At 37.7% G+C, this 9,987-nt stretch overlaps 1 long non-coding RNA gene across 1 annotated transcript; it reads right to left on the bottom strand.

Moving 5' to 3' along the window:
- Positions 1-1,115: 1,115 nt before the first annotated feature.
- On the bottom strand, positions 1,116-8,091 carry LOC119912762. Its single transcript, XR_005446216.1, has 6 exons — positions 8,051-8,091; positions 7,758-7,826; positions 7,488-7,654; positions 5,332-5,631; positions 5,098-5,199; positions 1,116-1,269 (listed from the first exon to the last, which is right to left on the bottom strand). It is a non-coding gene; the product is annotated as an uncharacterized LOC119912762 (long non-coding RNA).
- Positions 8,092-9,987: the final 1,896 nt, after the last annotated feature.

Here is a 9,987-nt window from a genome sequence, read left to right on the forward strand (position 1 = left end):
CTTTGATGGAAAACGTCATGAGGTCAAGGAAAGATGTGAAGGAGAATTCATAAAAGACAACCGCGGTGCTCAGAGAACCAGGCTGCACTTACACCAGCTTCTTTTTAACCAACTTTATTTATAACACGCGGAAGATGAGTACAGTGACAAACTCAATGCTGCTCACTTCAAAAGGTTTCCTGTCCAACACAGAATCACACCTCCTAAGAAAGGATGTTTCATTTGGTACATTTAACCATCAGTTAGGCTGCTCATAGGAAGTAACAACAACATAGATACTGCTGAAAAAACAAAAAGGATTAAAATGCTGACACAATATAATAACAAAATCAATATACAAGTAGAGAAAGTTGAGTGAATTATACTCAAACATAAATATAGAGTTTCCTGGGATGGGTGCTTTTGATATTTTTATACATTTGTTAAATAGATGCTCTGTTGTTTCTACAGGTGCATCTCAGTTTTTTAAATTCATAATTATAATTAAAGTTATAAATATAATATATAGAAATTGACCTGAGAATCAATTCAAAACACCTGCAAATGTTTCCTGATCCTTTAATCTCTCAGTCTGCTTCAGTTCAAATAAACTTTTCTAAGATATTGTAATTTTTTTAGATGCTCTTGTACATTTATGGGTGTCTATCGTGGTGAAACTAATGGTGAGTCGCTCTAAAGGCTGCTGTTGCAAGGAATTGTGGGAAAGCATTATCTCCTTTCCTTTCATAAAGAACTGTCCAGTGTAGCCTTTGCTAAAGGAGCTAAGAAAGGAAGCATTTAACAGCCTTTACTTACCATTTAGCATTGTCACAAAAAGTTCACACTTTATTTGTGTCAATGACCCGTTTCACCACATGAAAGGAAGAAGAAGTTGTTGAAGGTGTGAAGAGCTCTGGAGGTGTTAAACCTCTACAGAAATATAGATGTTAAAATGACTGCATATCAAACAATAACAGCAGATACAGAAATAACAGTAAAAACTAATACATGTTTAACTACAACACAGCACTAGCACATTAAAGTGCCTGACAGCAAGTTCATCAAGCTAAATGTCCCATATATTATCATAAAATAATTCAAATAATAAAACATTTATCAGTTCTCAGTGTAAATTACCTGTAATGATATGAGCTGTAACTACACTGTGGTCTCTTATCTGTTTGGTTAGTTGACGGTGGCGTAGAGGTCGCTGGGATCAGCTGAGGCTCCAGCAGAAGAAGAGGAAGCTTTCACGCTGCTGTAGGTCACTGTGTTGTTGTCAGGTAGTCTCTGGTTACCAGGTAAATAAATCACAGAGAAATATTTCAGGTGCGTGTTAAAAAAATAAAAATATATTAATAAAACAGTAAGCGTGTGTGCGTTAAAAAAAATATATTAAAAATAAAATAAAATAAATAAATAAAACAGTAAGCGTGTGTGTATGTTAAAAAATATTAAAAATAAAATAAATAAATAAAACAGTAAGCGTGTGTGTATGTTAAAAAATATATTAAAAATAAAATAAATACAAAAACAGTAAGCGTGTGTGTGTTTAAAAAATAATTAAAAATTAAATAAATAAATAAAACAGTAATTGTGTGTGTGTGTGTGTGTGTGTGTGTGAAAATAAAAATATGTATTTATATATATAAAATGAAATTAAAATAAAGTAAATAAATAAAACGGTAAGCGTGTGTGTTAAAAAATATTTAAAATAAAATAAATAAATGAAACAGTAACGTCTGTGTGTTTTTCATTCTCCCATCACACCAGTTCTGCAATCTCAGTACCAGACAAGCACTTTAAGAGGAAGAACAGGGAAACAAACAAAGAGAGTAGAGGAAGACATGTTGTTGTTGAAAAGAATCTAAATAAGTTAATTTTCAGCAAGGATCCCTGACATTTCTTCATTTTATGTTGTAACCAATGCTTTGTTCCCGACACTTTCTGACACTTCCTTTAGAAATGATATGTTAAGTTCCTCTCATCTGATGGGATTCCTAGGAAATGCTAACCTTAAGGTTTAACTACTGACAATTGTTTTCCTTTTTATCAAATGCTTAAAACTAAGAACGGTATACCCGTTTGACAATTAAGGTCTGATTGTGGGAAGATATTTGATTACAATACGCGCAAATAGATTTTAGAATAGACATATTAAAAGACTCTCAGGAAACCGGAAACGAGCCCTCAGGGGAACAAAGGACTGCCCCTCTGGGAACCACGCCCCAACAAACAAAAGCAGCGACATGCGCTCGCTCTCTTTCCCTCTTCGCTCTTCCCGTGCACTTCGGCATGCGCACAGCGTGCCCCGTCTCCCAGCAACGCCCTAAGAAGTTCGGCCCGGCTTGCCGCGAAAGCTCTTTGTTCGTTTCAAGCCACACACCCGAAGCGCCGCGACCTCGGCTTTTCCCTCGTTTCCAGCAACTTACTAACTTTTTTTATTTCTTTTGTTTGTTAAAAGTTATCAGACCGTTAAGTTACACAATTTTAATTCAAGAACGACCAAGTTCTTTTAAGTTATTCCGTCGAGCTACCTTACACTGCTCCCACCGAAGCCCGGACCCAGCCACGTGGGCCCGCCTTGCCAGCAGTAACCCAAAGGACATCCAAACAGAACAGCCTAACTGCCAGGCCGAGGACGGTCAACACTGGACTGTTTTTCTTCATTCAGACACGGAGAACCTCCGGAAAATTCCCTAGCAGAAAGCCAGGAATCGGGCAGCTAGCGTGGGGACCCGTGCAACAGGCCAAGACAGGCCAGCGACACACAGTAAGGCAAACCAAGGCATTCTGTGATCAGTGATGTCCAATAGTCTGCTGATCCATTATCTTTAGTCCTTAAACTCATAGCCAAATTTAACTGAGTATCATCAACTGCTTTCATTAGTTCTCTTTCTCCCTATGAATCAAATTCTTCCCCAAATTCTTGATCAGCAATATGAGATGCAGCCAACAGTAAAGATGTCAGAGGTCAGAGGTCACAGCAGCCTGACAAAGATCCACCATCTACAAACACATACGACAAAGTCACTGATCACGAGACAAAGGAATATGTTTCTGCACTGAGCCAAACTAACACTGAAACAAACAAACTATATTAAGGCTCAAGTTCACAGTTTGTTCAGTCCGGTGTGTTTGTGACAATGACGAGTTTCATCTCCTTAAAAGAAGAAGAAGAGGAAGTTGACGTGTGAAGATTGTTGGTTAAGATAAATGTTGTTTTCTTCAGAACGTGTCACCCAGTGCAGCAGTGAAGGTCACTGACTGGTTTTAATAGTACTTTTCGTGGGATTTGTTGAAAATAATAAAAATATTGCTAATCATCAGATTGTTCCTTTAATCAGTCAGGTGTCATTCTTCACTGTATAAAGTTGTTTTCCTGAGCTAAATGTGTCACTTTACTTAAAGCAAACAATTACGTGTTATAAGTTCTTATAATTAGTTCATATGGTATCATGTCCACCTGTAATATATTATACAGGGATAGATATTTTAACACTTAAAGCAAACAAAGACACGCTATATAACATTAAACATTACTATAAGTTATTATTCCATTTTATATCACTAAGTCTAAACGGTGACTAAAGTGTATTCATAAGGAGGCAGAGTCGGTGGTTATAATGTGTTATGGAACATGGTCGGAGATTGTTAAACTGCTGTTACTATTAGTTATAAAACATTAAATCAGAAGGTCATAATACGTTATGAACTTTGCTATAGCGCCTAATGCATGTTTGTAAGTGATTATAACAACTATTATAATGTCTTATGGATGCATTATATCGTGTTATAAATATATGCATAAGTCATTATAGCGATGACCTTCATAGAAAGTGATACAGTTCAGTGTTTAAGTTTTAGTTACATCTAGTGGGTAACTAAAACTCAGATGGTCATTCTTCTGACTTCAGTGTGTGTTCATGTGCTCTTAAGTCTGAATGTGGAATCAACAAATCTCATTTACACTGGAGACATGTGTCCCCACCACATTTTGAAATGGCTGATGTTGTTCTGAAAAATAGCTTGCACCAAGAAATGTGAACTAACATAAAAATGCTTTGAGAAACGTTTATTTGCAATTTAAATATAGAAAAAACAAATGTGCATTGTCCAAAAATTGCAGCTGAATACTGCATCATATTCTGTTATATTTTTATACATTTACACCTTTAATTCTCCTAATTTCTTTTATACTATTACAGCAGTGGTTTTAATTTTTATTACAGTTTTAATTAATTTAAATGGTCGGGGGGGCAGACGCCATCACTATGAAGTTTTGGTAAAAGCTGAACTGGAAGCGCAGAGAAGTGTGTAACACTCTGTCTCCTTAAGGGGGCGTTCAAGTTGGAATTTACGACTGGAAACTGGGAAAATCCAACTTCATGTGTCAAATGCAGCATTATTACCTGCTGTTCTGACTCTGCCTGCCTGGATCAAGTAAAACTGAACTTGGTCTTTATATTTCCTGTCTCTGACACGTGGAACGGCTTCACCACTGCCAGTTTCCTCTGAAACATGACAGTTAGAATAAACTATATTTAGATTCACACTGAGCCTCAAGTTCACACTTTGTTTTTGTGACAATGACCCGTTTCACCACATGAAAGGAAGAAGAAGAAGAAGAAGGTGCAAAGAGCTCTGGAGGTGTTAAACCTCTACAGAAATATAGATGTTAAAATGACTGCATTTCAAACAATAACAGTGATACAGAAATAACAGTAAAAACTAATACATGTTTAACTACAACACAGCACTAGCACATTAAAGTGCCTGACAGCAAGTTCATCAAGCTAAATGTCCCATATATTATCATAAAATAATTCAAATAATAAAACATTTATCAGTTCTCAGTGTAAATTACCTGTAATGATATGAGCTGTAACTACACTGTGGTCTCTTATTTGTTTGGTTTGTTGACGGTGGCGTAGAGGTCGCTGGGATCAGCTGAGGCTCCAGCAGAAGAAGAGGAAGCTTTCACGCTGCTGTAGGTCACTGTGTTGTTGTCAGGTAGTCTCTGGTTACCAGGTAAATAAATCACAGAGAAATATTTCAGCTCTAAACTTACAGGTTATGTTAATCAGTGTGAACAAATGTTGGTCTGAATGTTCTCACCTCGAGCTCTGATGAGAAGAACAGTAATCACAGTAATTAGGAGGAGTTCAGCCACACGCATAACCAACATTATGTAGTCCAGAGCAGAACAATCTGCACGAGCTGTAGAACAGAAAAAAATCAACAAGAACTAAATAAAAGACTAAATAAAACGTTAGATTAATATGTTTATTATGAGGAGAGAAAGAGGCTGACAGGAAGACAGAGAGACTCCAGAGAAAGATGAGTTACTACCTTGTAGTTTTGTTGCAGTATCGTTGGTTGTTGTTGTGCCTGTAAGTCGAACAAAAGACAAAACACTGATCAGTCCTGGCTAAATAAGCTCTGAAGAGAGCTGCACAGGTGATTGCCCAATCAGCCTCCCTGCCTGCAGCCTCCTGCAGGAGAAGGAAGCAGGAAGGGGGAGGGGTCGTAACATCTCTCACCCACAGTGACTGACGGAGACCCCAAATTATTGATCAGCAGTATGAGATGCAGCCAACAGTAAAGAGGTCAGAGGTCAGAGGTCACAGCAGCCTGACAAAGATCCACCATCTACAAACACATACGACAAAGTCACTGATCACGAGACAAAGGAATATGTTTCTGCACTGAGCCAAACTAACACTGAAACAAACAAACTATATTAAGGCTCAAGTTCACAGTTTGTTCAGTCCGGTGTGTTTGTGACAATGACGAGTTTCATCTCCTTAAAAGAAGAAGAAGAGGAAGTTGACGTGTGAAGATTGTTGGTTAAGATAAATGTTGTTTTCTTCAGAACGTGTCACCCAGTGCAGCAGTGAAGGTCACTGACTGGTTTTAATAGTACTTTTCGTGGGATTTGTTGACAGTCCTACTGGCTTGCTGCTAACTGATGGCTTCAGTAAACAAACACAGATGATTTCACAGTGTGAGATGCAGAGAACTTAAAGTTTGACTTGTTGCAGTTGATGAAACTTCCCTCGATCTAAAACAACTCAGTGTTCAGGAGCATTATATTATGTCCCAGTCAGGACCTGCACAATAACATTAATCAGCCCCTACTGGCCTGAAGGGGAAAATATCCAGATTCAATACTAACCTGACCAAAACACACACATCTGTTTTTTTCATACAAGACATTTTGACACAGCACAGCAGGAAAACAGATTTAAATTAAACAATTAATGATGGCTGGATTCCATTTAGCTGCTTCAGTTTCAGAGTCCTGACAATTAAACACGTCTGCTGTGAAAAAGATCTAAAGGCTCCAACAGTCGTCATGCAGAGCTGCTTCTGAACCGGTCTAACAACCAGACGTGTTTTAAAGCAGATAAAAACACTTAAGTTTTAGTTTCATCTAGTGGGTAACTAAAACTCAGATCGTCCCATTTCCCGAGTTGTGAAGTCATTCTTCTGAGTTTTTCTGTGTTCATGTGCTCTTAAGTCTGAATGTGGAATCAACATGTCATTTACACTGGGGACATGTGTCCCCACCACATTTTGAAATGGCTGATTTTGTCCACATCACTTTTTGAGAGCATTTGTTAATAATGTTCTGAAAAATAGCTTGCACCAAGAAATGTGAACTAACAAATAAAAAGTCTTTGAGAAACGTTTATTTGCAATTTAAATATAGAAAAAACAAATGTGCATTGTCCAAAAATTGCAGCTAAATACTGCATCATATTCTGTTATTTATTTATACATTTACACCTTTAATTTCTTTTATACTATTACAGCAGTGGTTTTAACTTTTATTACAGTTTTATGCACAGCTCCTCTTCAGTTTATCTTTGATTTAATTAATTTAAATGGTCGGGGGGGCAGACGCCGTCACTATGAAGTTTTGGTAAAAGCTGAAATGGAAGCGCAGAGAAGTGTGTAACACTCTGTCTCCTTAAGGGGGCGTTCAAGTTGGAATTTACGACTGGAAACTGGGAAAATCCAACTTCATGTGTCAAATGCAGCATTATTACCTGCTGTTCTGACTCTGCCTGCCTGGATCAAGTAAAACTGAACTTGGTCTTTATATTTCCTGTCTCTGACTCGTAGGAACGGCTTCACCACTGCCAGTTTCCTCTGAAACATGACAGTTAGAATAAACTATATTTAGATTCACACTGAGCCTCAAGTTCACACTTTGTTTTTGTGACAATGACCCGTTTCACCACATGAAAGGAAGACGAAGTGAAGGTGCAAAGAGCTCTGGAGGTGTTAAACCTCTACAGAAATATAGATGTTAAAATGACTGCATATCAAACAATAACAGCTGATACAGAAATAACAGTAAAAACTAATACATGTTTAACTACAACACAGCACTAGCACATTAAAGTGCCTGACAGCAAGTTCATCAAGCTAAATGTCCCATATATTATCATAAAATAATTCAAATAATAAAACATTTATCAGTTCTCAGTGTAAATTACCTGTAATGATATGAGCTGTAACTACACTGTGGTCTCTTATTGTTTGGTTAGTTGACGGTGGCGTAGAGGTCGCTGGGATCAGCTGAGGCTCCAGCAGAAGAAGAGGAAGCTTTCACGCTGCTGTAGGTCACTGCATCATCTTCATCATCACCATCTTTACCCAGAACCTGGAAAAGAGACAAACAGCACAACACAGAAATTACACAACATTAAATGAGAGAAGTGTTTTCATTCACTGCCATCATCACTAGAACCAATCAGACAGCTTACCCGGCATTTACTGTTGGTCTTCCTGGTGTAGCTGATGGAGGCGTAGGAAACACCATCTTCAGGATCAGCCTACACAGAGAAGACAACATAATGGCTGCTCAGTAACATGTGGACTTGATTGTGTTCTGGTCTGTTCTGGTGTCGTCCAGCTGCATCATCAGACTCCCCACTTCTTCTCTTGCAGAAAGAACTTAGATTCAAGAGTCACTGTGTGTCTCATAGAGCTACATTTTGAACAACAAATCTAAAAACAGTGAGTGTAACTTTGTCCTGGGTGTAGTGTGAGATCTCACCGTGTCCTGACTGCTTTCTGGACTCACTGCAGGGTTTAAGCTCCGTCCCTGAAAACAACAAACAAACAGAGTCTACTTCCATGTGGTCAAACACTGGCTCTGTGAAGGCTGTTTAGATTTGGATGACTCTGTCAGAGAGCAGCTGATTCAGCTCTGTCATAAATGTAGAAACATTTGATTACTCAGCCGTAAAACTCACAGTGTTTTCATCCATCTGGGGTTTTTTTCCTGAAGAGACAAAAGAGAGTCGACTTTAGCTTCAACAATAAAAATCCAGGTTCATCAAAACTCCTTGTTTATAATATCTGTGGTTGCTCTCACCTTTAGTTTCCTTCCATCTGATGAGTCCAACAACAATAACAACAGTTATTAAGAGAGCTGCAGCCCCCACAAACCACCACCAACCTGGAAAGAGAATAAAAGAGACAGTAAAAGTCTTTTCTATCATTACATGTTTAGATCACTCATAAAGAAGCAGGTTGAGAAAATGATGCTGTCAGCTGTTTCCTAGTTTTTGTCTCTTAAACTCTTGTTTGGCTGTTATTAAAGATTTAAGCTTTGGTCATAATCACTTTATGAGTCTTTTTATTCAGCACTAAGTTCATCAGTGTCTACTGGCTCTTGAACTGCCATTAAGCTCAGTAGCTCTGGTGGTATCATGTGTTTCCTGTTTGACTTCAAACATAGTAGATATAATAGGGGAGAGCCGGGTATGTTGTCACACTTTTCACACTGTCTAATATTTACTAAGCACCGTAAATCACAATGGTACAAATGTCATACCAAATGAAAGAATGAAGTCTTGGGCAGAAGTTTTGTATCCATTACATCTTCATATCTTATCTCATTATGGAGCTGTAGACTGTTGAATAGAGAGTGTGCACTTGTGACAATTTGCCCCATCTGCAGGTAAGTTGTCACACTGGATTATCAAACAGTTAGAACACTTAATTGTGAATATTGATTTCAATTTCAAATTGTAACCAGAACTAAAAGTAAAATCAATCAACAATCAAACCTAGGGAATTTTGAAAATAAATAATTTAATTCAAAACAAAAATGTTGTCAGAGCAGACATTAAGTGGGACAACCTCTTTCTCAGAAGTTTAACATCAAATGTTTTCTGGAGTGCAAATAGATCTATGGTAATTGAATGTAATGCTGCAGATAACTTGCTTAAATGTATAATTTCTTAACTAAACAGATGTGGTGTTTAAACACACAACAATGTGCATTTTTGTACGACGTACATCTGTATCTGACTAATCAGACTTGTCTTCAGAGTCACAGTTCTGGCACACATAAATTGCCTGGCCTGAGGTGCATTTGTTGCATTTCACACACTTAAACAACGTCTTCTTTTGAATACTGTATGAAAATGGCTCCACATAGATGATGCAAATGTTTTACTTTTGAAGCAAAAAAACAATAAAATTGTGCTCACCTCAGATTAGAGTGACCTTGACCACATGTGAACAGGAAGTTGAACATAGAAAAAGAAGTCACACAAAATGGCTATTTGATTTTTAACATAGTGTTGGAGTTATGAGCAGTGAGACAACTTACACACGAGACAACTTACCCCGCTCTCCCCTAATATAAAGTTATTGTTTTTCAGCAGAATCAGCTTTATTGCCAAGTAGGTTCAAGAAATTTGCTTTGGTGTGTTTGTGCTAAACAAACATGGCAGGTTTAGAAACATAAGAAAGATTCATCGGGTCTTATTTAAAAACAAGAGATGTTTCTGTGTCATATATAGTGACAACGCCCGACAGTCAGAGGGGCCTCCAACTAAATTTTCAATAGGGCCCCCAAAGGCCGGGGGCCGGCTCTGCTTCCTGTATTCTGTATTTTCCTATGATGAAGGGTTTGTTTAGTCTTTGCAGTCACTTAATTAAAGAAGATTTTTTCTGTTTTGCCATAAAATTCCAAAATAC

The sequence above is a fragment of the Micropterus salmoides genome, unplaced genomic scaffold (assembly GCF_014851395.1).
Source record: "Micropterus salmoides isolate LMB-PRFRI ecotype aquatic unplaced genomic scaffold, ASM1485139v1 Ms_hic_scaffold_2, whole genome shotgun sequence".
Lineage (NCBI taxonomy): Eukaryota > Metazoa > Chordata > Actinopteri > Centrarchiformes > Centrarchidae > Micropterus > Micropterus salmoides.